Below are 26858 nucleotides of genomic sequence, written 5' to 3'. Positions count from 1 at the left end.
TCCCAACAGATGTCCTTTACCTCTTCTTTTTTCTACAGCTTGAAGTGAACTGAAAGATGCATTTGTTTTAGTTCAAGCCTTAGCCTTGCTTATGTTTAAGCAGTAGTGTCGGTTACAAAAATATCTTCTTGTCATACTTCACTTTGTGCATAGTTCACGCAATTTGACTGACATGAGCTGTCTTTTCTTTCCACTCTACTACAGCTATATGGTTATGTCACATGACAGAATTTCCCAATTCCTTTTTAACAATATAGTGATTGTTTCCAATTACTGTCATAGGTGTGGTTGTGGGGTTTTAGGCACTCTGGGATAGGGAGTTCCTTGTGGGAAGTAAAAATTGATTTCTATACATTTACCAGTCTCTTTCTGTCTTTGACAAGATTAGATGATTATTAGCTTTTGAGTGGTATGGTTACAGACAAATAGCTTCATATTTACTTAAACTATCAGGCAACTGTTAACCTGGAACTAATCTAACATCTAACAGAGCTTTCTACTTATCAGAAGTTTTTCTGAGGTACTCTTAATCTTCTGCAAAATTGGACAGTTGAGTTACATTATGGGTGTTTTCCAGAAAACTCCATGTTTATCACTTTCAACACAGATATTTATATAAACATCTGAGATGTCTCTTATCTCAGTGTGCATAATTCTTCACAGTACACTTTCAGACCAGTGAGAAAAACCCTCACAGATGGAAAAGCACAATTCTAACAAAGCCATTTTATTCTTTGTGTGTTGTTAAGAATGTCCTGACATTTTATTCAGTAAAAATTAAAGTTTGTATGTACATATTTGCAAGGATCTGAGAAATGTTTAGCCACACTTTGAGAGCAGGAGAGAATACATGAGTTGTGTTTGGGTTTTTTTATTTTTAAATTCCAAGTAAATGAACAATCATGTTGGTAACGATAGCAAAAGTTGCATTGTGGTATCTTAAGAGGGATGTCATAGAGGCCATTTAAATGCTTGGATTTAATTAAATAAATGGCTTTAATTAAGTAAAAACCAAGAGGAGGAACAATAAAGGTAAATAAACATGGTACAGTGGACTGTAAAATGCTACAAAATTCCAGAACGAACATGGCCCAAACTGAAACAATTGAAGTCATTAGGAATCTTGTACACAGCCTAGTGCAGCTTGGCAACAGGAGGAAAAAGGAGGAAGCTGGGGCATTTTTCATTGTGCATACGCTGACTGTGTATGCCATCACAGAATACAGAATTAAAAAGAATCATCTGTTCTTTTGCTTGAGGCCTCTTACTGCTCACTTGAAAAAGCAACATGCATCCTGGATGCTCAGATACTATGGGTATGAAATCCACATGTGAAGATAAGAAAGTGCAACAATACTTTCACATATCTTCTTGTACCCCAGTGTCCTAATACGCATTTTTGTTGTTTATAGTGTCCTTCTGCTATGCAGTGTTAACAATTGTCCATAGCCTTTTAGTCCTCCTTCCTTTCTCATTTATGCATTATAAACCACATATGCCACTCATTCCCCTTGACAGTCTCAATTTCCCAGCTATAACTAGTCATGATTCTCAACTATAGCGTGTGTGTGAGGCCAAATTGTACTTTTCATGATCTTCTTAAGGAGGTTAGAAGAGACCTTTACTTTGTGATCCATCCTGTTACATGGAGTTAGACAGTCTTGAGCAGCTACAGTGCAACCTCACTATGCCTTTGCCATGTTTGCTAAGTCAACTAAAAGTCTCTTTCAAATACATTCTGCATTTTTTGACAGTGAAGCAAATGTCCTTGTGGTGATTAGAGCAGATTTTTGTGTAATGAAATTTCTAGTCTGTGTGCATTTAGACAATCTTTATGATCTATAAAAGTAGAAAATGCTAGAAAATAAAAGCACATCAAGTAGCCTAAACATCCAGTCACTTATATGTGAATACCTCTTATCTTATTGTTTAATTCTTTTGAAGACTATAATCCTCCTGAAATAGACGCAGAATCCTGAAGTTCTGTGTGGTTTGCATTTTAATAGGTGTGTAATGGCTGGTTCTTGACCCCTTGACTGACGTAATCCTGACATACAATTGGTGAAGTTTGAGCCTTGGAACCATCTATCTGATTTGCATGAGCTACTTATGCACAAATATGTAGCTAGAGTTAGAATAAATGGGCTAAGTGATGACAATATAATACAGAGCTCCAGGTGGCCTCTTTAGACAAACAGAGCTTTCATATTAATACCTTGATGCTACATATGGACTGAAAAGAAAGACCTTTACTCTAATAACATGTACAAAGACTTTAATGGATATTTTATTTTAAATTGCATACATGTGCAGTAAAATTGAAGCCTAATATTGACATAGCTCTGAAGTAAAGGGAAAGATTATTATCACCAGAATTATTGGCTAGTGTGTGTTTAAGTAACTTGCAGATTACATTGCTCTGAATATATACTTCTAGTTGGTGTCCTTTAGATTTACAAAGAATTTTCTCTCTTTTCCTAGTCTGTTTGTAAATTATAAATATATCTAAATATAAAAATTTTAACTTTTCCAATAAGCATGACCAAGCATATGTCAGAAGATACTTGCTCTGAGGGTAGGACATATAAATTATGGTTAACCATAATGTTATCAAGCTATTTTTAATCAATACTTTTGTTCTGAGTCACTTTTCCATTAGTAACTTGTAAAATACTAACCCAACTTTTTGGGTTAAGAAGCCTGTGCAGACCTTAAGGTTCCAAACACCTTTCTGAATAATTAATAATCTATGCAAAACAGGAATATTGGCTCTATGGAGATGTGCAGTAGCATTTCAAGTAAAATTACTAGAAAATACTGAACAAAATAAAATACTATAATAATGTAATCGGGCATACCTTGGTGAATCCTTGTTAAAGTAGAGCATTAAAATATATATTTTTTTTTAGTTACTTTTTGCATTCTAGTTCTGCTTATTGGCTGTACAAAAGCCCATACTGGGCAAGGTTTTCAGCTGGAATGCCAAGTAGAAAGAATTACAGCAGAACATGGAGGGGGGGAGAAAAGGAAAAATCTCTCTCCTAACAGAAATATGGCACCTTATATATGTGCGGTGTCACTTTCTTGCAGTGACTGGCTGTTACTGGGGATGAAAGATGAGAGCAGTGTAATGCTTCCCATCCCTAATCTCCCTCTCCTCGCAAAGGTCAGTGTCTCAGAAGCACTCTCAGCATGTTCAGTCACTGTAGTGGGAAATGTTTCCCTTCCCTAGCCTGTTGTGCCCTGATGCAATTTTAATTCTACAGCTGTAGTCTGTCTCTTTAAAACTAATATGTCAGATTCTGTTTTCTTCTTCAGAAATATTCAGATCTGGGATATGAGCTTAAAGCATTTCCATATTTTGGCAAGAAGGGCTCATATGGTCCAACATATCTGATTGGTAGCTTCAGTGCTTTGAATAGTGATTGAAACGTGATAACTCTCATAGCAAACTGCGAATTGGCAAGGTTTGTGTTTTGAATGTTACTTAGTTATTAATTAATGGTAGCTTGAAACTGAGGGTATAGTTTGTAAATGGTAGTACCCATCCTTGGCCACTGTATATATCAACTTGCCGCCTGAGTGGGAGTTTGAAGAAGAATTCTGCTTGGATGACTTGGTGAGTTTGTCATTGTTCTGCCCTTTTGGTTATTTCATCCAGAGATACTATATATAGATGGCGCATTCAGAACTACACCAGATGCACAGAGCAGAAAACGGGACTGTTAAACACTTTTCTTTTATGAGACACTTTTCATTTCCCAGAGTGTTTGATGATATTCTCGGGAGAGGATATCTTTTGGTGGAATTTCACACAGATTGTTGTGTAATTGGACAGGTATTAATCCAAGCTCAGTTTATTTTTGTGTTTCAGGATCACTGTCTTGTACTGTCCAAAATACTGTGGCTTCAGACTTCAGCCTTGAACTTACATAATAGGAAACATTCAGAACACTGTGGTTAAGGTTCATTCCATACCTTTCACTAGAATTCATAAGCGATGGTCTCGCCCCTTTACAACACAGAGAAAATTATAGAATAAACCAGAAGATACTAGTTCTGTTATAGCTTAGGCTATTTTTGCACTAGCTTTACAGGAATAAAAATAACCATCTGCATAGAATTAAAAATATTAAATTGTTCTCTTATCTATAAAGCTGAACACCTTGAAGAGGATGATGCGCTTATTATTACACCTAAAACGTGCCTTTGTCTGTCAATGTTGAATTGGTTTGAATTTCTTCTTTTTTAAATTTTTTTTTCTGTAAATAGGATTTTTATTATGCATTTTAGGAAATAGTTGGTCTTCATGTGAAGTCCCTTTGTTTGGATTTGAGAATATTTAATGGCAGAGGTAGAAATGTTCATGCTTTCCTGAAAATCAATAGCAGAAGTAGTTCTATGCAATTTATTTCACCGTAATACTTTGTCCAAGATAAAGTTAAAGAGAAATTATGCCTGTGTCCAACTTTTCCTTCAATTACGTTTCTTCAAATGCTTTTATCATTCTTCAAAGTAAAAACAGCTAAGTAGTTCAACATATCTTGGCCTGAAAATACTCTACAGGGTATGACAGATATGCAAGACACCTGGAAGGAATGTCAGCTACCTTATATCTGAGCTGATGCATAGCTCATTTTAATTTTTGACCAGAATCTTTCTTTTGTGTCACTTTACTCTGGCCAAAATCACTTTTGTATGGAAATTTTTTGTAGCTTGTGTGGAATGAGCTTGTGAATTTGATTTGTTTCCTGATATGATGGTCCAGCATAGTAACTGGAAAATCTGACTTTACCTGATGCCTTTTATGGTCCTTTTGTCAAGATTAAAGAGATAAGAAAGACAAATCCTCAGGCAACTAAACTGTTAGAGTTTTTTAGATTTCCTGTGAAAGATGGAGCAGGTAAGTGTGATCCTCATGATGTAGCGTCTGTCCTGTGAGCAAATAAAAAACTCTCATCCACAGATGTTTGTTTGGATTCTTTCCCCAAAAGCTGTTTTCATATATGAAAACCCCAAAAGTTTGAAAGTATTTTGTAGCTTGGCAACCAGAAGGTGTGCAAACACTCTCAGAGAAACGCTGATCCTACATTTCATAGAACCATGGAATGTCTTTAGTTGGAAGGGACCCACAAGGATCATCGAGTCCAACTCCTGTCTCTGCACAGGACAACCCCAAAATTCACACCATGTGTCTGAAGGCGTTGTCCAAATGCTTCTTGAATATTGTCAGGCTTGGTGCCATGACTACCTCCCTGGGGAGCCTGTTCCAGTGCTTCACGACCCTCTGGGTGAGGAACCTTTTCCTAAAACCTAAACCTCCCCTGGCACATCTTCCTGCCATTTCCTTGGGTCGTGTAATTGGTCACCAGAAAGAAGAGATCAGCACCTGCCCCTCCTCCTCCTCCCCTTGTGAGGAAGCTGCAGACTGTGATGAGGTCTCTTCCAGGCTCAATAAACCAAGTGACTTTAGCCACTCCTCATACGGCTTCCCCTCTAAACCCTTCACCAACTTCGTGGCCCTTCTCTGGACACTCTCCAGTAGCTTTGTATCCTTGATGTAGTGGGGTGCCCAAAACTGCACACAGTACTCACGGTGAGGCCACACCGGTGCAGAGGAGAGCAGGACAATTCCTCCCCCTTGACCAGCTGCAATGCAGTGCTTGATGCACCCCAGGACACAGTGGGCCCTCTTGGCTGCCAGGGCACGCTGTTGGCTCATGTTCAACCTGCCACCGACCAGAACCCCCAGGTCCCTCTCTGCAGAGCTGCTCTCCAGCCCCTTGTTCCCCAGCCTGAATGTACATCCTGGGTTGCTGTGCCCCATGTGCAAAATCTGGCACTTGCTCTTATTAAACGTTACATGGTTGGTGATTGCCCAGCTCTCCAGTCTGTCCAGACCCCTCTGCAGGGCCTCTGCCCTCGAGAGTGTCAACAGCTCCTCCCAATTTTGTGTAACCAGCAAACTTAATTAGTATTCCTTCAAGTCCTGAATCCAAGTCACTTATGAAGACATGAAAGAGTACTGGCCCCAAGATGGATCCCTGCTGAACCCCCCTAGTGACTGGCTGCCAGCCTGATGTAACCCCATTTACTATGACCCTCTGAGCCTGACCCATCAGCCAATTGCTCCCCTGCTGCATTATGTGTTTATCCAGCTGTACGCTGGACATTTTGTCCAGGAGGGTACTGTGAGAGACAGTATCGAAACCTTTACTGAAGTCCAAAAATATCCCATTGACTGGCTTTCCTTGGTCAACTAGGTGGGTAGCCTTGTCATAGAAAGAAATGAAGTTTGTTAAGCAGGACCTTCCCCTTGTGAACCCGTGCTGGCTGGGACCAATGACTGCATTGTCTTTCAGGTGTTTTTTCAATAACTCCCAGAATAACCTTCTCCATAATTTTGCCAGGCACAGAAGTGAGACTGACGGGCCTGTAGTTACTGGGGACATCCTTGTTGCCCTTGAAGACTGGGACAACGTTTGCCAGCTTCCAGTCAACTGGGACCTCTCCAGATTCCCAAGAGCATTGAAAAATCATTGAGAGAGGTCTTGCTATGACATCAGCCAGCTCTTTAAGTACCCTCAGATAAATCCCATCAGGCCCTATTGACTTATAGGGATCTAGCTGGAGCAGCAAGTCCTGCACAAGTTCAGGGTTGACTGGGAGTTCATCATTCCCACAGTCATGGTTCTGTAGCCCAGGGCTCTGGGGGTCCCTGAGCCCAACATTGGTGTGAAGACCGAGGCGAAGAAAGTGTTAAACATCTCTGCTTTGTCTATGTCCCTGTTTGTGAGGTGACCATGCTCATCAAGTAATGGGCCAATGTTGTTTCTGGCCTGCCTTTTGCCATTAACATGTTTTAAAAAGCCCTTGTTATTGTTCCTCACAGTAGTGGCCAGCTTCAACTCTGATTGAGCTTTGGCTGCACAATTTCCTCTCTACAGTGGTGACTAGTATCTCTGTAGTCCTCCCATGTTGCCTGACCTTGTTTCCACTGGCCATATAGTTGGGTTTTTTTTGCTTTATTTCTAGAAGAATATCCTGGCTCAGCCAAGCTGGCCTTCTGCCTTGCCTGCTTGACTTCTACGTTTTGGAATTGCTCACTCCTGTGCTCCTGTACTTAAAAGTGACCAGGACTGATGGACCCCAGCTTTTCCCCATTAACCTCTATGTCCTCTTTAACATAGAGGACACAGTTATGCTGTGTGGTATCTTTTATAGAGAGATTAGATTGCCTGTTTTTACAATGTGGAAAGAAGAAATGGAAGATTTAGCAGGACAGCTATGTTAGCCAAAACAATAAAATCTGCCTTAGAATTACTGCCTTCCAGCAGTGGTAATTCCAATAAAGGCATAAAAGTAATGTTGAGCAGCTTATACATGAATAGAAAGGTCTAATCACTGGTTGACATGTTTCTTTATTTCATCTGCTTCCTTAGGTTTCGTCTAAACGTGGAGCTTTTTGAAAGCCACATATAAGTGGTGTATACACTAACCCTATTATTCATTAGTAGGATTACTGAGTGTACCTCCTGTATAAAGCTTTGAAAAGATAGCCTCTAGGTCCCAAGCCTCCCTTTTTCTTTGTGAATTGATTGTCAATATAATCCATACATACAAGAATTTTCTAACATGAATTATATATCTCTTCATGGGCCTGAATTTTGCACTGCATCTGTCATTAGTAAGGATTGTTTCTATACCTAGGGACATTCTAGCAAAACAGTGGAAGTGACTAATATGTTATGCTGATGCTTTTAATGGTTATCAGTTCTCTTTAGGAAAGCCATCTTGGATGAAAGAATTAAAGTTGTGTTTTGTTTTAAAATTATAAATTCACACATCTGTAATTTCAAAAACAAATAGACAAATTGATGTATTATAAAGTTAAAAGTAAGTAGGTATTAACTGAAATAGAAGTACAAGTGCATTATTAAAGCTGCAAACAGCTTCCTTACCTCATGATTTCCTGGCTCCTAAGCTGAACAGACACTGATCTGAAAGACAGACATCATGTGTCTCAGTTTAAATATCCAGTCATCTTGTAGGTAGGTACGTTTTCAGAAATATCACTGGTGTTCCTATAGAATGAAGTACTACAAATGCAGGTGTTTCTTTCTACTTGAACACAAAAATTTGCTAGAATTGCTTATAAACAAAACTCAAGAGCTATCAATTAAAAAGAAACAAGAGACTCCCTAATATTTTCACGTACTTGCTGATATGTGTTTGAAGCCCACTTCATCATCTTCAAAGGCAATGTGCTATGTCTGCCATTCTGTGACTGAAAGCAGTTTTCAAGCTGGGATGTAGCTTAATTGATGAGTTTGAGTTGGGTTTTTTAATTTCTTTTTGCCCAGAACGACTCTTGAGTCTTATCCACAGCCCTATGCTATGATCAGTGAACAAAAAAAGAGGAGGAGACAGCTGATATGCTGTCTAGTAAGAAATTATAATCCCGGTACTATATATAGTGAGACAAAAAGCATACTGCTTTTGTACTGAGAGGTCCCTCTTTTCTTTGTAGAAGAGGTTCTGGTTTTGAATCTGATATCCTATCTATTGATCAGTCATTGCAACCTTAATTTGGTACAACTGAACCCCTTCTTAAATATCTTTCATAAAAAAATTCTGAAGAGGAGGAACTATAGATGATTCAAGCCTCATCATGAGATAATTTTGGCTCACCCCTATTTTGAAAACAACACTTTACTGATTTTTGTCATTGTAAAAGCAATTAGATGAGTAAATCTTCTGCTAAATACCTGTTGAAGGAAGAATCCTTAAATTCATTCTCATCCGTGTTTTACTATGCTGGAGGAAAGAGTTTTGTTTCAAACATTTGTGACATACGATTTTTGCTTTTTTAAACATACTTTTTTCCTACACAGCATTTAGTAAATTCAAATTCATCTACACGACCATGTTAGAATGGTATTCAAGGTGGAAATGGAAATTTAGACTGCCTAAATATTGTTCTGCCAAAGATTTCCTTCAGGCTCTCTGATGAAGAAACTAGAGTTTTCAAGTGGAGATTTAAAGCCACGAAGCTTACCAACTTTTGTCTTGTTAAGCAGAATTTATTAATTAGATACAAGATTAGTCCCATTAAAATCAGTGACAAAACTCATTCTGCTCACTGTGGTATTCAGCACAATATGGAAATAAAAGGTTAAAATTTGTTATTGGCTGCTACTTTTTGAAGTACTTGCTGTAAAAAATGAGTTATGCTCCTACGGCTACAAATTCTAGGTTAAAATAACGATTATTCAGTAGTTGAAAATTTTTAGAATTTACTACTGATTGGGAAGTTAGATAATAACAAGGTGACTAAAGGTTAAGCAACAAGATTTTGAAAGTTTTATGACATATTAAAAAAAATTAGAACATCATGTTAAGGCAAATGGTGAGACTGTGTGTATTAGTAGCAGAAAAAAACTGGTGTTGGGAGAAACACTACTGGTGTGTTGAATCCCCTATGAAATTATTCGTAGATGTTTTGATGTTTATGAATGTTCAAACTGTTACTGTGTGCTAAGGGAAAGTGGCACTTTGCATGTACAGTGATGCCTCATAATATCATTGCTACCCAAATTAAATTAATGTTATAGGAACCCTCTGGTGCTTTCAGTACAGAAGAACAACTAAGAGCCTGCTGAAGCAGAGAGTGTGTTTTTATATCTCTCTGATGACAAGCCCTCTGGGCTCCGATAAGAGGAGGTTGAGACAATGGTCATTTGGCCCATAATGATATCTGAGTAGCAATGGCCACAAAGCTTTTTAAATCAGCTATGATGACTAACTGAAAAAAGTTATATCCAGGCTGTGTGCTCTTTATAGGTGGCACAAAGATTAATTTCCCAGATAGCTTTTGAAGGAGGGGCAAATGTTATTTTTGGTTGATAAATGGGATTAGTGTTCTTTGAAAGGCAGTGGTATCAGGTAAAATTCTACATCTTTTTTGCTGTGATAGTAATATAATTTCAAAACACATCTTTCCTTTCTCGTACTTATTTCCCCCTAATATTCTATGTTAACATTTTGTTGGATGTGTTATCTAGTCAGCTTGCCCGTTATGCCCCTGAAGAAGTCACATGTATATAGTATTATTTTACATAGGGGAGATTGTTTTTCACTAGCATGTTTTACTCTTCAAAGATTTAAATTCCTTTTGTGAAGCATTTTTTACTCTTAGAGGAAAAATAAATCAACAGAATTATAAAACATTTGCTACCTTTTCTCAACTGCTTTCACTTCAATATTTTAATCATTCCTCAAATGATTCTTCTCTGCAAAATTATGTCATTATAGAAGACAGTCAGGCCATCTACAAAGATACATTCCAGAGGTCTTATATTGGCCTAATGAAAATTCAAATAGTAGACATGGCTGTTATTTTTTTTTTTAATTTTGCAATCAATAATACAATATTGATCTTTCCCTGAGCTTAACTCCTAATGTATTAGCAAAATCTAAGGTTACCTCTCTAATGTGCTTCTAACAGAAAAATTATTTTCAATCTACCTGAAATGTTTGTTATTTTCTAATATGGCAATTATTGTTAACTGAAGAAGTTCAAGAACAGAATGTATTTATTTTTTTCATGTATTTTCCTGATGTTCTAGAACAGTCTTTTAGGCAGAAAATTAGTACAGCCTTATGAAAATAAAGTTAGGGAATCAAAAAATATTTTGCAAAATACTTTATTTCACATAAAAGTATATTTTCAGAGAGAAGTACAAAACCTCACAACTTCATTTAGAAGTCAGTGAGAGTTCTGACCTACTTAGGCTTATGCAATTTTAACCATTGTACTTCTGTGTCAAACTACATAATATAATTTATTTTTTGATTTGGGTTTGGTCTGCATATGAAATATTATTTGAGACAATTTTTATCATGTATGTGAATCCAAACCAATCTTGTTTTGTTAGTACAGTGGATTAACTTATGTCTCTTAGGGCAGGATTTGAAGTAAGAGTCGTGATCTTCCATGAATGTCTTTTGCTAGTAACAGATAAAATAAGCATGACTAATACTCCTGGCCACAAAACTGTATTTCAATAAACTTGTAAAACAAAGACTAGTTAGATGACATGGCCTGTAGAAATGAAATACAGGCAGAAGTGTAAATGAAATACTGATAAAATTAGGCAGATGATGTAGTCCAGACGTCTTCCATTCATGGTACTTTTTCTCCACACAACCTTTCCAGAGTTAAACACAAGTACTTTGTGACCTTCTAAAAGGCTGACATTTGTATTCTTTTTGTTCTAACTCTTTGTAAATGCCTTCAGTTTTCTGTTAATAACAGAAGAAAAAAGAGGTACAAAGAGGACAATAGACGGATACATTGCTATTTTTTGCTACTAATAACCGGCTATTTTGTGTCAGTTATGGGTTAAGCCCAGTACACAGCTATTTATCCATTTCCAGGAAAGTAGGGCATCATCGTGTCTAATGGTTACTTGGGAAGATAAATGTTATAAGTCCAAATGTTCCCCCTTCTTCCTTCTTTCCCACAGTTTTATTGCTGAACATGATGTAATATAGTATGGGGTATCCCTCTGGTCAGCTGTCCTGGCTGCGTCCCCTCCTAACTTCTTGTGCACCCCCAGCCTACTCGGTGGTGGGGCAGCATGAGAAACAGAGACAGCTGTGATGCTGTGCAAGCACTGTTCAGCAATATCTCACACTTCGGTGTGTTATCAACACTTCTGGTCACAAGTTCAAAATGCAGCAGCATACGAACTGCTATGAAGAAAACATACAGTGTCTGAAAGGAAGGGACAAAGTGAGCAGGTAAAGGATTAATACAAGAAATAGAAAATAGGTTGCTGCAATAGCCTGACCAGAACAGATCTAAAGCTACCAAGCAGCTGTGACTTACCTATAAATGTTTTGGCACAATAAAGCAAGTAATAGACTGGCCACTGGCATGGTGTGTTTTGGCATTCCTTCAGTGGTTATCATGGATAAACGTGCAGCTTTGACATTATTGAGGATTGGGCCTATGTATGGTTCTTCCACATATTTCTTCTGCAGTTCTGCAGCACATAAAAGAACAGCACTCAGTGCTCCTTTTTTTTATGTATGTGTCAGTGTTATCTAAACTTGTATAAAGAAAAGAAGCCAATGCTATTTCTTTCTATGAGATATGATTCTTGAGTAAAGTGAAATTTGACCTCTTTGCTTTTTAACATAGATATCACCATTATGGTGAGCTGAACATCAGTGCTGTTTGTTCTTGTCTGCCTGTGAAGATGAAGAGCAATTTCATGCCAAGCCTGGGGTCCTCTAAAGAGGGCTAAAGCCAGTTTATACATACATAATTAACTGTAATTTTAGTATAGCTCCTCAGATTGCCATAATGAAAACTGTATTGGGTTTATTCTTTAAAACATTGATTACGACAGATTATTCAGTAGCAGAGAGAACCAGGCACAGCTGAGCAACTTTTGGCATGCTCATGGCATCAGGACTGCTGTTCATAACTTTATTTGAGAAGGTGAAAAATGTTATAATGCTGGATTTGATGATGCAGAAGGTGGGAGGGGAGAAAAGAAAGATGCATATCCCTCCGATGATTGATAAATCCTATCTAATCCTTCTAATTTATTTCCCTCCCTTTCAAAAGGCTATGTGAACATACTGTCAACATTTTCCTTTAAATTAGTGCAGATAGTTATTTTATTGTATCTTCTGCCTTAAGGATTCTCCCCTTTTTCTTCGCCAGGTTCCTCCAGTCATCATTCCCACAACTTGCTCTATGTAATTTCTGCTCTATTCTCACCTCCAAGGTCCCATACAGTTTGAGTTTGTACAGGGAATTTTGCTTTCAGTAATAAAAACTAAGGTTGTCCCAGTGTATTTCCTTCTTGCCACCCTCCCCCTCCAAAGTTTGTATGTTTTTGAAGTCAGCCTTCTGGAAGGAAATGAAACACCAGAGGCAATCATAATTTTGTGTTAATGAAGTTATTTGTCAGTGAATTAAAATTCAGAAGTGAAGTTTTCAATTAATTAAATATGAAAAATTACCAAAAAGTGCGATAGAACCTGTTATTTTGATATTAAGTTCCTTTTATTTGACACTGCACTTTCAGCTTTCAGTATTATGCAGATTTTCTGCATTAACAATAAAATCTAAAAAGCAAGAATGAATGAAAAGCATGTTCTGATCAGTTAACCATGGAAAACTAAAACCCTGTAGTTTAGCGTTTGTCTACAAATCAAAAGTTATTGACTAAATTTTCAGGTTATGGTCTCATAGTCTCAAGTAGCTGGAAATGAAATAATTGCTGCTGTAACTGTTTAAATGCATTCCCTATGATCTAATTGCTTTTGCTTTAAATGATTATGCTCGTTCCTCATTTAGCATGCCCAACATATCTACTTAGAATTACATGATCTATTTTGTCCTGGCTTTAGGATAGATTAAAATGTTGTTGCACTCTGAAATGGGAAATTAGGACTAAGAATGTGTAATTTATTTGCAACTCAAGTAAATGCTATTTAGGTTAATGTCCAGCTAATTTGAAATAGGTCTCTGAAGGCACAGACTAGGACCGGTCTAGGTTACAAGTGCTGCCTCCTGCTGCCTTTGAGTGTTCCCTATATTTGTGCAAATATTCTGCACTTCAGGGTAGCAGTATATAGCAAATAGCGAGCATGTGCACTGGGTTGTTTATTCCATCCTAGACTGTGCTTTTTTGCAGACTGATATGTATCCAGTTGCTCTGGTTTATTTTCTTCACACCAAATGTATATGCCATGACTGAAGGGATAAAGAATAGTCCTTTTTAAGTTGAAGAGTAGGGGGAAAAAATAATGCTTAACAGCTGCTACTGGCTGGCAAAATGTTGTACGTAAATTAATGCATTTTGACTTTTTGTGGGGACAGATGGTAGGTCAAGGCAAACCTAAAGATATTTCCTCACATTATGATTTTGTAAAGCAGCATGGCAGATTGACAGTTTGTACACCGTTCTAATGGGACAAATTTTTTGACTGCTGCGTTGTTGCGTGTTGCTAAAACTGTGTGAATTGTAGCTCAGTGCTGTATCCTGGTGAATCAATGTTTGCAAGTATCTGCAATCATACAGATAGGAATCCTGAGTAACTCTGCCTGTGAAGGATAATAATTTCTGGCATCTTAATCTCTCTTCTCTTAGTACAGATGTCTAAAAATAAAGGCCATAGTTATTTTTGATTTTGTGAAATCCAGCATGCAACTTTTAACTTGGCTGAGCTCTGTGGCTCCATCCAGCCACCTCCTCCCCACAGCTCCCAAGGAAGATAACTTTCCCCACTTGGTTCCATTTCAGTCCCTCTGATGGTGGTCTCCAGCTCTGAGTGGCTGTTGTGTCTTCTATTTTGTCCTTTGCCAGCCTCCTTTTGCTGGTACATAAACAGGTTGCTATTTGCTCTAAGAAACAGCTTGATATGCACTTCTGCAGTGCGTCTGGGAAGCATTACTGTCCAAAGACAGCAGCTGAGGTGCTCTTTGAAACTGAGAAGCCCTAACACCCACCTTGACTGGATTGACTCAGCATATTTGAAATTTCAACCTCACTGCTGATCCCTATGTTGTGTCACTTTTTGGGTCTGGAAATTAGGCTTGAATCATACTTGTTTCTGAAGATATATTTTTAACCAAAGCAGGAGAATAAAGATTTTTTTAAAAGAAAACTTATATAAAATTCCTGGGAAGAAATGGATTATGTTACTAAGCACTCCCCAAGCCTCTGGTTTTTGATTTTGAGTAAGAAACAAATATGAACAGCAGCTGACTTGCTGATCTCTCTCTTCACTTAAAAGTCAGAGCTCAGGCATTTGTTTAGAGGACCGAGTACTTTTTTTCACTAAAGCGTGTACAGCTCTTCTGACATTCACAGTTAATATTGATACTCTGTAAGTCAGAAAATATTACCAGAGAAAGAATGCGTCAAGGTTGATTCTGCTTTGAATGGAGCTAGTGGAAGTTTAACTGTTACTTGTAAAAGGAAGAAGACTAGACAGAAAAAGATTTATTATTCAAATGTGTTTAGTGGTTATGTATCTGTATGATACAGATTTAGATACAGATTTACTCACACTATTTTAAGTATATTTTAAAAAGACAGTCTCTGTTATTTTCTAGGGCATTGTGTTGTTTTTAGTCTCTCCATAATTAGTTTCTATTTATAGAGCAGATCAAGAGAAGTAGCTTGCAGATGTCAAAAAGATGCATGTTTTCTCACATATAAGTGTTTTCTTGCTTAAACTTTATGCAAATACTTTCTTATTAATGCTTTTTAAAAGACCACAGGAGCTATATAGACTTCAGTTTTTTTCTGTATCATTAATACCAGTCATTTGGTTTTTGCTTTCATTTGTAAGTACTTCAGACTTTGCCATGGAAAGGAGCAATGGGCTATATGCATTTAAATGTACACATAAAGATTAAAAGAATCGCAATCATTATTTTTAGTCACCTACATCACTATAATGGATCTCTAACATGAAAGTTCTATTTTACAAAGTACTATTACCAGCACTTGTTTCCATTTTTCACCTTGGAAAAACATTTGATTTCCAACCTAAGTTCTCATTCTCACGTATTTTTAAATTCCCTTGTATTAAAAACACTCCTTCTGTGTCTCAAGAGGTTAGGTGATTTACTGCTTTTGACTCAATAAAATTCTTACAGGCAGTTATGCTACTGAAATTTTGGTAAAATAACGTGGGATTAAAAAAAGAAGTGATGAGTAGAGTTGCTGTCACCCTAGTCACAAAGTTATGTGTTTCAGTGCACATTCCTGTGAACTCTATTCGGTATGCTAGTATTCTTGTATATTCTTTTCTGTATAAATTCAGTGTCTGTCAAAAGTCCTTTGTAGCTGCAAATAAAATGCAACTATTCCCTTTTAATATGATGCTAATAAGGAAGTAGTAAATGCATAAAACCAAGTACTTAAGGCATGAATACTGAGAAACTGATATGTCAAGTGTGAAGCCTTTTATAGAGCAAGAGCAACCGCTGCCTTCTTGACCTTCGAATGACCTCACTTACCACACTGCCTTAAACTTGAGATAATAATGGAAGTATCCTTTGTTTATAGTATCCCATAAAACATGTTTTTATTAGTGGCTCTTGTATTCATGCCACACAAAATTTCTCAAAAAATTAATTTCAGCTTTTATATTGTATCTTCCATCTTGGATTGTAAAGCAGGGAGGGCTTTCTTAGGTGTTCTTTTCCTGCTAAATGCTTAGATTTAGTGTAAAGCATCAAATCAAAATCCTTAATCATTAACAGGCCAAAGACCTGTTAAAGAATAAAAAAAGTCAGTCAACACAGTTTAATAAAGGCTATACTATCCAATGAAATAATATAATACTGTGCATTTATGATCTTGTAGCTATAAAAATCTAAACCAGTTCATAATATCATACAGTTATGTAGGTACTTACCATTTTAAAAGCAGCATCAAGTGGAATCGGTGGAAAGTCCCCAAGGTGTAATCAATAATTGATTAAAATGATGAGCCTTTATGGTATTATTTTGAAGTGCACAATCTGAAATTAGAGGAAATTTACTGACAGTTGTATATTTTGTTGAAAGAAGGATTGCTCAGACATATATTAACAACAAAATCAATGTCTGTTTCCTTCTACACAGTACAAGGAGAGTGATTTGTTTTGAAAATGTCTTTCAGCTGGGTAACTAGGTAACTTACACTATGCTACATGAAAGAGTTTGGATTCCATTTTGTGAAGCAGGATTCCAGTGCAGTGAGTGAAGGAAACAGATGGAGTAAGAGGAGGACAGATGGGTACCAAAAAATTACAGCCACTGTTTTCAGTACCTGTGCATTAACTATCATAAATCAATTTATTTTCATTTACTGAAAGAGGAAGATCATAGCTTATGAAGCCAAAGCATTACAGGCCCCAAAACCACTCTATGTTGAAAGCATATATTTGTAGTGGTTAATAAGAGTTCTAGATGGGCTACATCTGTGAGTAAAATTTTCTGTGGGCAAGAAGCTCACCCCAGTCCAGTCATTTTGTTCTGTCAGGGAGGTTTAAACATCTCTCTTATTCAGTAGGGGGAAGATTAATTTGTTAGTCTGCCATACTGGACAGCTGTAAAGCTTTCCCTGTTGACCAGACGTGGGCTACTGAAGTGATGCAGTGAGTGCTAGGGGGCTGCTCCACCATGAAGGCTTCAAGCAGCCCGGGGAGGAGCTGAACCTGGAGAGCCCAGAGTAAAGGCTGAGAGTGCAGAAGGCCACTCTCTCTCCTGCAGCAGCCTTGGGTTGCAAGAAATGAATGGTGGATTAGAAAATCAAAACATATTTACTATATATATGCCAGCAGTCCTATCTGCTGCATGGCACAGCTGCTCTGTCATATACTTGACCTTGACTTAATTTGATCATCCCTGTGGTTAAATAGGAATTTCAGCTGTCAGCCAAGTAATTTCTTAACACCCCTCACCCCACCAGTAACTGCCAGCTTGTTGCTGATACTGTTGAATTCTTATATGAACACCTGTCCATTAGAAATTGGATGGTGCCCATCCAATTTAGATTTATTTTAGAACATCTTGCAATTAATGGACTTTCAGAATTGTAGAATACAAATAGAAATCACCCTTGTATTCAAAATGTTTGAGAAATTAAGAAATATATGTAAGAATATGTAACTGCTCTGATTCTTGTTGAATTTATACCAGGAAGTTTTCTTGCATAGAGGCACTGCATGAATAGCCACTGTTTTTGTGCAACAAAGGCAAAAGTATGAAAAAGTCTGTGACTCAAATATCTTGGAATTGGTATTCTGTCAGATTTTATCCCAGTTCATTTTAAATTTTCCTATGAATAGTTTGAATTTAAAAGTCACAATTTTCTTAAATTTTTCAAAATAATTTTCTCATTTAAAATATTTACTTTATGGGTTAGGCTCACTACTTTTGTAATGAAATATAACTCAAATATTGGGTTTTGTCTTCATATGAAAAAAGATTGGTTAGACTTTATCCCTCAATCTGTTAAATGCAATTTCATAGATTAATGTGGCAAAACCTGATTTTTTTTTAACTTTGTTAGCTGATTGTAGATTTCCTTCCCTATATATACCTGATTCATAGTGAGCATCGCAGTGTTGGCTATCGTGAGTGCTAGAGGCTGGATTACAAGTCCCATTCAAAACTGATCATCTTCTCCCACCTTTAAACATATCTCTGTTAGATTGGGATGTGGCCTACAAATCAGACAAATAGTTCAGAAGCGATGTGGTGCGATAAATAGGAAGGAAGATGGTTTGGCTTGGTTTCATAACTGAAGTGGAAGAGAAGTCCTTGTTTGTTTTCTTTCAATTAGAAAGCAATAGTGATCTGAATCCAGTTTCAGAATGGCTCTATTTATGCAGATGCAAATATACTAGGTTTGGTGTTTTTTTAAATTCAATTTTTTGAGTTGCAGAAACATTACTAAAATTGCCATTATTTATTTTCCACTGGGACTTCTTACAAATTCTGTATCTCCAAAGTCATTGAGCTTCTTCCCCTCCCCAACCAATCACTCCTTTTCCAGTATGAGTTTAGAATAAAATAGCTATGAAATAATGTTTCCTTTAAGCAGGTAGGAGATAAACTATACAGCTTTCTTAAGCCATCTATCTGAAAGAGAGAGTTTAAAATCTTAACCAGGGTCAAAACAGTGAGGAAATTTTTCAGGTTTTCACAGTTTAAAGATAGAAAGAAATTATAACAATCATTTTGAAAGCATAGAATGCGTTTTGAAATTAAACTCAGACAGGAATTTATTATTTACTACTACAATTCTTTTGCAAACAAACAAGCTTGCAACGCGCAAAGTAGGCACTCTTAAATACTTATTAAAAGTAATGGCCACTAATAAGTCTGCCCTGATAACCCTTCAGCCCATTGAAACCTGGCAGCACATAGTATTAGGAACGTCTTGATATTAGTACAGAAATGCAGTGTAATTATTTTGATTTGTATAGGTTAGACTCAAAGAGGGGATGGTCCAAGGAAAGGGAAAAGGCCGTGTTGCTGTCAATACTTATCAGCAGTAAGTCTAAGTGATGTGCAACTTCATTTATATATTTGATTCGTATTCAGCCCAGACTGAGATTGCTCTTTCTCAAACTGCTTGATCATTTTGATTCCCTAGAGGAATGCTTTTAGAAAAGAGAGCAATCTTGTACAAGGCTCTTGCTGATCACTAAATTTGGGGCTTCTTGCCCTGATGTGGAGAGAGGAAGAATGTGTATGCACTGCAGAGAAAAGGGCTTTTTGTTAAAAATCTCCTGGCAGTCCTCAGCTATTACACACTGAAGACTGTTACCCAAGGGCTAAGGGTAATCTAAGTTGCAGCAAAGAGGAAATCTCTCTGAAGTGTTCAAAACTCAAGTGCTTGGTCTTGTTTTTAACCACTACAAATGACAGTATGCTAGTTTAAATGCTTTCTTGAGCTATAAGTCCTGTGGTTTTGGTTCCACTGTTCTGCTTGGAGAGAGAGTCCGTACATATTAGTCTATTGAGGTAATATAAGATGACCGTGAAACAGCTGTGAGGCATACATGTCAAGAGAAAGGTCACAATCTTCTATACAGGTACAAATGGTAATAAATGCTCAGTATATTTGCTGCTTTTGGAGCATCTGTCAAGAGCTGAGTATCCAGCAAGGTTCCCATATAGGAAATTACTCTTATAAAGGAATTGTTTCTTTCTGTATTTTTGTCAGTCAGCAAATCATTTGCAAATGACTTGAGCTTCATCATTTAAGCTGCAAGTTGAAACAAGTGTATTTTGTTCTCAGTGTATATGCAATATGTATAAATCAGTCTAATGGTTAGTTCAGTTACTAAGATTAACCAAACAGCAGATTCTATTCTGTATATGAAATTAGAATCTTAAGTTTAAGCTATAGGCATCATTATTTCAGAAATGAAAAACCTTACAAATGAGTTACTTCGCTCTGGTTTTACTTCAACAATGTACATTACTACAAATGAGAGAGTGGATTATGAAGACTTTAGTATAACCTGTATAATTGGCAAAAGAATACACCAGGAATATTTTTGGGGCCCTGGGAGTTCAGAAACCCCACCTCAACTTTGTGTGCCTCAGTCTAGGAGTGACTGGCTACAGGGAGAGCACTGTGTGTGTTTCACCCATCTTCCTCACAAGAACCATGCTAGCCAGTAGTCAGAAAACCCTAAAACTTTTACTGGTAGAAAGTAATTACAGAATACTAGGTATTGTAGTAAAAAAAAAAAAAAAAGTTGTTATTCTTTCCACCACAGATTAATTGAATGGTAAATAACACTTTCTTTTCACCTTGTCTGTGTCCTTGCACAAAAATGATGCTACTGAATTGTTCTGAATATGTTTTTGCTTAATTTCAAACTCGAATTAGTGATTTGTAAGAACCTTGGCCTCTGCTTTGTTGTTTCACTGTTAAATAGCAGATTAAAAAAAGAAACTTAAAGATCAGTGTAATTGGTCATTGTTAACACCATTTCTGCTTATATCTTTGGGGATTTTCACCTACTATTCTTAGTTACTTATTCCAAAATCTTTAAAAAAATAAAAAGGCCCTGAGCAAGCACTTTTTCTCCTGACACTGATTGTTGTTACTGAAATTGCAACCACTTCTTTTGAGGTGGAAGAAGGAAGTATAAAGGCTTGAGGCAGGTTTTAACATTTTGAAGCCATGACTAAAGACAGTTTAGATCAGCTGGCAAGGGCTTGAGCAAATGTAGGGCCAAGTTGAGGCGAGGCAGTCAGGATGATACAATGAAAAATAAGCATGGACAAACAGGAAAAATACAGCAAGGAGTATGATGAAGAAAAGAGCAAATGAAGGTATAAACATAAATATTTGAGGCAACAGTGATTATTAGAAATAAAACTTGAAGAAATAGGATACCAAAAAACCAGAAGAGCACATAGCAAGAAAACAGAGAAAGTGTAAGTGTAAAGGGATTGGGACTAAGAAAGAGAAAGGTTTTCTGAATATAACACCTATCTGCCAATCTGTATGATTTCTTTTGTTCCAGACTCTGATTTTATTATTTGTCACACCTCACATATCCTGTTGACTTGCAGGCTTCTTTCCAAAGAAAACCAGCTAGACATCTTCAGGAGAAATTGTGGTAAAATAAATATAAGAGTATGTTTTTAATTGCCATATGAGATGCAGAGGATCTTGGTCCATATATCTATGTGGTAAGAATATGGCAAATCTATTGCTGCTAGGTCTGACCACTGTGGTTGTGAGCAGCATCTCACTAACTGCCCTACGAACAGATGCTGGTTTCTTCCATAGTCCCTCCGGACCAGTACATATGTGGCTTTAGTTCTTCTAGCAGTGAGTTTATGTTACTGCATGTGTAACAAACTGTGTATAGAGGTCTGTAAAATGTTTAGACATGAACACAAATATCATCTTCTATAAAGAAAATTGATGCTTTCAGTATACTAGAAGTTCCTTATTTGCCCTTATTAATTTAACTGTTCTTTCCACACTGGTAAATAAGCCTTTTGTTGTTATTGTTGTGGTTTTTTTTTTTTTTTAAATTTCTCACTAGGTAGTCACGTGCTGTGATTAATCAGGAAGCCTTCAGTAAAGCATGCAACGTCAAGCTTTTTGGGGAAGAGGGGAAAGTGGGGGCAGCATCCAAAATGATTTCTAGAACATTGCAGAAGAAATAGGATGGGGAGCCTGGAGATTTTTTTTAGAATTTTTAGCTCTAACAGTTGAGTATTAATAATTTAAAGTGATACAAACAGGAATCAAACCACATTGTTGTCTGTATATGGTTAGTATAGGACCACCTGTGAGTGAGAAAATTTTTAAAATATCCAGTTCTGAATTTCTGATAATACTTTCTTCTGACTCTTGCTAATTAGCAGTATAATACATTATTATTTTTTTCCTTGGATACTTTTAAAATTGTTATATATAAAACTTCCTCAGGCAGGTACCAATATAAAATACTGTGTACATGCACAAATAAGGTGGTGTTAAGCAGACAAGCTTGTGTAAGGAACCTGATTTTGTAATAATGAATATTCTGCAGAATGGCTGTCATGGTATATCCTTCTACTTAGCAATAGGAGAGGGGTGTGTAACTAAATAACTCATTAGAATGATGAAGATCATGTTTAAGACACATTCATTTTCCTCAGCCCTTTTTTTTCCCCCCAGACATCCAGCTCACTAATTTATCACTGCAGAGGATGATGTCTGATGTATGACTTGTTTCATGCCAGCTATCTTTCACAAACCTTTGTGCTACCTTATTCCCTTGACTGCATCTGAAAGGAAAGGTGTAGGATCATATGTCATTGTATGCCCTTGCATGGGAAAACAGTCATTCCAATGCTTGACTTCTGCCATGCATTTAATTAAGTCAGAGTAGTTCAGTAAGCTTCACTACTAATACTTTAAGCAAACAGAAAACAGTTATGACTACTATCATACTTGCTATACTTTAAGCTAAACACTGATGAACTCTTGGTGAAGAATTAGAAACCACTGGCTATGCCCAAAACTTTCATTTTTTAGCATGAAATGTTTTGTTGTTATTTTCTATAGCTGTTTCTATAAACCTGGAATTGAATCTCAAGGGTTGATTTGTTCTGGTGGTATTTCCATTTGGAAATGTCAGATATTTCAGGACATATTTTATTCCTAGAAGATCTTGAATTGCTGCCCTATCATTGAAATTTTATCCTTGCAAAGCTGAATGGAATTTACCCAGTTCTAATCCTTAAACCTTTTGTGAAATGCCTCTATTAAAATATGGCCTCAGAGTTAGGAGAAAAAGAAATACCTGAAGCTAATCTAAACTAATCTAATAGAGAGTATTGTGCGTGCCTGTCTGTATATGACAAAGTAAGGATGATAACTTCAACTATATCCATTTCTTATGTAATGACTGCTATACATTGTAAGTAGGACATCTGTGTGCTGCCTGAGATTAAGTGGTTTTTTCTTTGGTTAGTAGCAGCAGCAGCAGACTTTTGGCCTCTTTGTTAAATAGCTGTTCGTTGCAAAGTTCATGCTATCCTTACTAAACTGAAGCTCTGCTGTGTTTAGATTAAATAATGACCAAGGTCCAGTCCTGTAGCCCACAATTATTTATTTTTTTCTTAGTGCTGAAGTCAGCAGAACTTCTCATCACAGGCCAGGGGCTCAGAACTGGATCCTTGTGTTTGTTGAGCACCATAATTCCATGCCAGCTTGACTTGTAATTATGTTCCCTGACGTCTCGCTAAGTTTTTATCTGCTTTATACTGCAGTGACAAAGGCAGAGTATATTTTAAACAGAGGCTTATCATAATATTTTACAGTCTCATTAAAACTTTTGGCCAGTCTAGTCTACAATTTCATCTTTTTTTAATGCATTTCCATTTTCTCTATATTGCTTACACATACTGAATTTAGAGGAGACTTTACTTCATAAAGCGTCCGCTTTGGTTACAGTCATTTTACAGTTATTTCATCATTATTGCATGAGACTTGTATTGAGTATATAATTTAGCTTGCTGCTTGCTCTGTGTTCAACCAAAACATGAATTCTCTGCCATTAAAAGAAAAAAAAGAAAGCACTTAAACATAAGAAGAAAGGCAGGTAAAAATAACTCCTTGTCCCTTAGGAAAATGCATTTTATTCTTTCTCTCAGCTGGAACCGTTCCCTTTAGAAATATTCTCAACTTGTCTGTTTTCTAGCAAGTTCTTATTCTCTCATATATCCATTATAAAACATCATTATGCTGCTTTGTGAGATTGAATCACAGACTTTCAAAATTCAAAATCATTTAGAGTTGTAAATAACACTCATCCTCTTATCAAGTAGTAAGTAATAAACCATTACTGTTTCACAGTGCTGGAAATAAATATAAGCTCTGCTATGTTTTACAAAAAAGAAAGCTCTTAAGTCTTCATTTTTAAAAATTTAAAAAAGTAATTAAAAATACTTTGGGGAATTTTTGAAGAGTTAGTGTTTGCTGCCAATCTTTATGCGTCTCAAATGTATGAAAAGAAATCACTGTTGCTGCTTTTGCGGTACCAGAAATGAAATTCAAATTATGTTTACACAACTAGTAGTTCATTCATTTCATATTAAAGGTGGAAATGCAGTATTTTTGTCAGTAATGAACTGAGAAGGCTTGTTAACTTCAATGCATTGCTACAGTGATTTATCCCATATGAATGGGAATTTATATGTACAGTACAATACATGTATCCATTATTGTCATACAACCCTTGTGCTCCTTTTACAGAAAAACAAAGTAAACAAGTAACGGGGCTGCAATTAACCTTACAGAAAACTTCACAGATTCATTCCGTTACTTCAACTGCCACAGAATTTATTTCCTTTCTACAGAGATCATAGGTGGTGGCACCCCAAATGGCACTTGCTGGTGGGTAATCACAACTATTACAATGGACTTGCATTTTTGGGTCAGAGTGTGAGAAACTGGTGCTAGCTGAGCATTATTCTAGATCTAGGTCTCAGTCAGTCACTTCAGTTGCTTTTGAAACTTGGAATCCTTCCCCCATTCGCTTCCCTTCCCTTCTAGAATTCAAGTATTAATGAAGTAAGTAAAAAAAGTCTTGCATTACCTAGAACAATTAAGTGTGTACAAATATGAAAGATGTGTTCTGAAACAATGTTTCTGGACCCTGATACCTTTATGGTGTATTTTGGGAGCAGAAATTAACTGGTGCTTCTTCTGGACTTCACATGCAGTTCTGTTTGTGTCACATCTTTTCTGTAGTTCATGGAAGAAGTTGGTCTTTGAGGGGAACTCCACTTAGGAAATAATTTCTGCTTGGGATATTAGGCCTCTTCTTTGGATATGTCTGTGCATGATGTGGCTTTTGCTATTATGTATTTTGTAGTCTTATACCTTTTTATTTTTTTACTGAAGGCTTATCTGCTTATCACTAATTGCTGTCTGAGCACCCTACGTTGTACAGTGACACCCTAGGCTTCATTAGCAAGATGCTTAATATTTCTTCAGAATATTTCATTGCATATTTGTTGTGATGACCAGAGGATAAAGTGGTTTCTATTCCCCAATAATTTGGTTCATTCTAATATTCTTTTGTACCAATTCTGATTTTGCATCTCTACTCCTTGAGCTATCTGCATCAATTTAATTTTTGTGTGACAAAGCACTCTATGCATCTGTGCAGGTCTATAAATAAAAAGCAATAAGCCGACATCTTTCACCTGTATCAAATGTATTTCATCCCCTTTTTTCTGGTATACTTGCTATTAGACTTCTGTCTCTTTATATCTATTGCTTGTCTGTTTTTCCCATGTCCCTTTTCCACTTTTCTGGCAATTGACAGTTTTCAGCTGCAGATAAAGCTTAATACGCCATTACTCTCTTCACTACGTCTGCCTCTGTGCTGATGGGTTCACACAGGCATTGCAGAAACTTTTTCTACTGTGGCATATAAAATAAACTGTCTACAGCCATGTACATTTGCTTTCATACATACAAAGTACTGCTTATTTAAAGCAATATATCTACATACAAGGAGAAAATTGTGGTCTCCTTAAAATCTGTCTCTGAAATGAAAGCACGACTGAAAACCAGAAAGCAACAATGGGCTGAGATCACCGACAACTCAAAGCTCTCAATGATCTAATCAGGCCACTTATTACATACTGTCTGTGGCACTATCTAATATATTTTAAGTGTTCATGTTAAACTTGTACATGGAAATTGTCCTATGTTTATCAAAATCAACTGGACATTTGTGTTGTCTTTTTTCAAGGCTCAAATACAGCCAGCCACCTGGCTGTAACAGGTCTCCCAGGACTGAAGACTGGTCTCTTAGCCTGACTGATAGCTGGCATGGGAATGAATCACATTAATTGCTTTAGGACAGTCAGCAAGTTGCTTTTGTTTTTACTCATGCTGCGTGTTACTGTACCTCATCCTTGCCTTGTGGCTTGTTCATTAGCTGTGCCCTGTAGCCCCCAGTTCCTGCTCTTACTCCTACTTGCAGTACAGCCCCCTGCTGGGTTTTGCTCACTTACCTTTCTTACTGGCAATACTCCTATTTCTCAAGCTCTTGCATTCCATGTTTTCTCCAGTTCTTGACTTAGGATCATCTTAACTAGATGATCAACTTCATTGATTATACAAAATGAGAAGTGAGCAGAGACTTTGACAATTTCAGTATGAGGCTAGACTTAACACTTAGGTTACTGTTGTAAAGTGGTCTGTCAGTCTCTGACGCTCCCTGTTAATGTTGCTTATTCATGGAGGCTTTTTTATAATTTTAGGTATTTGGGGCTTTAAAAAATAATCTTTAAGACTGTAACACCTAAAAGTGCAGTTTTAATTTACAACCAAAAGAGATTAAGACTTCCTTGTAAATACTTTTGATTGAAGGACCTGAAAACCTAAGACAAATACCTCATAAAATATTGTGAGATTTTTAATAGAATCACAAATTATGGTAACAATACAGTCTGGTACACCAAACAAGCTACAGGATTTATAAATCCAAGTAAAGAGTTATGGAGAAGTCAGGGAAAGTAATAGATACCTTGGGTGTCAGCGGAAATAGTTGAAGCATTTCAGTTTGAATTTTATTCACATTTAACAAGATATACAAGTAAAGCCGGGTCTCTGGGTTGTTTTAAAATGTAAACGTGTCAACATTAAAAATACACGGTATCATATGAGAGGATGGAAAAAAAGTCAACACACAAATCCCCAGCAGTGTGGTAAAGCAGCATGTCCGTAAGTGGCAACAATCCAGTCTTTAGGGGTGTTAGATCACTTCTTGTGTATTCATCCTTTTTT

General features: G+C 36.8%; 1 protein-coding gene across 5 annotated transcripts in view; it reads right to left on the bottom strand.

The window, feature by feature from the left end:
* The window catches only part of B3GALT1 (beta-1,3-galactosyltransferase 1), a 225920-nt gene that overhangs the window by 50046 nt on the left and 149016 nt on the right, over nucleotides 1-26858 (bottom strand). For 4 of the 5 annotated variants that reach the window (XM_075093359.1, XM_075093357.1, XM_075093361.1 and 1 more), the window contains 2 exons: nucleotides 16456-16560; nucleotides 7962-8000 (listed from right to left, as the gene is read on the bottom strand). The gene's annotated coding sequence lies outside the window, so the exon portion shown is untranslated. Of the gene's footprint in view, nucleotides 1-7961; nucleotides 8001-11893; nucleotides 12051-16455; nucleotides 16561-26858 lie in introns of all 5 variants that reach the window. The other variant, XM_075093358.1, reaches the window with a different exon arrangement.

This window comes from Phalacrocorax aristotelis, chromosome 5 (assembly GCF_949628215.1).
Source record: "Phalacrocorax aristotelis chromosome 5, bGulAri2.1, whole genome shotgun sequence".
Classification (NCBI taxonomy): domain Eukaryota; kingdom Metazoa; phylum Chordata; class Aves; order Suliformes; family Phalacrocoracidae; genus Phalacrocorax; species Phalacrocorax aristotelis.
Note: the sequence above shows the minus strand (reverse complement) of the source record. Positions and strands in the feature narration are given on the sequence as shown.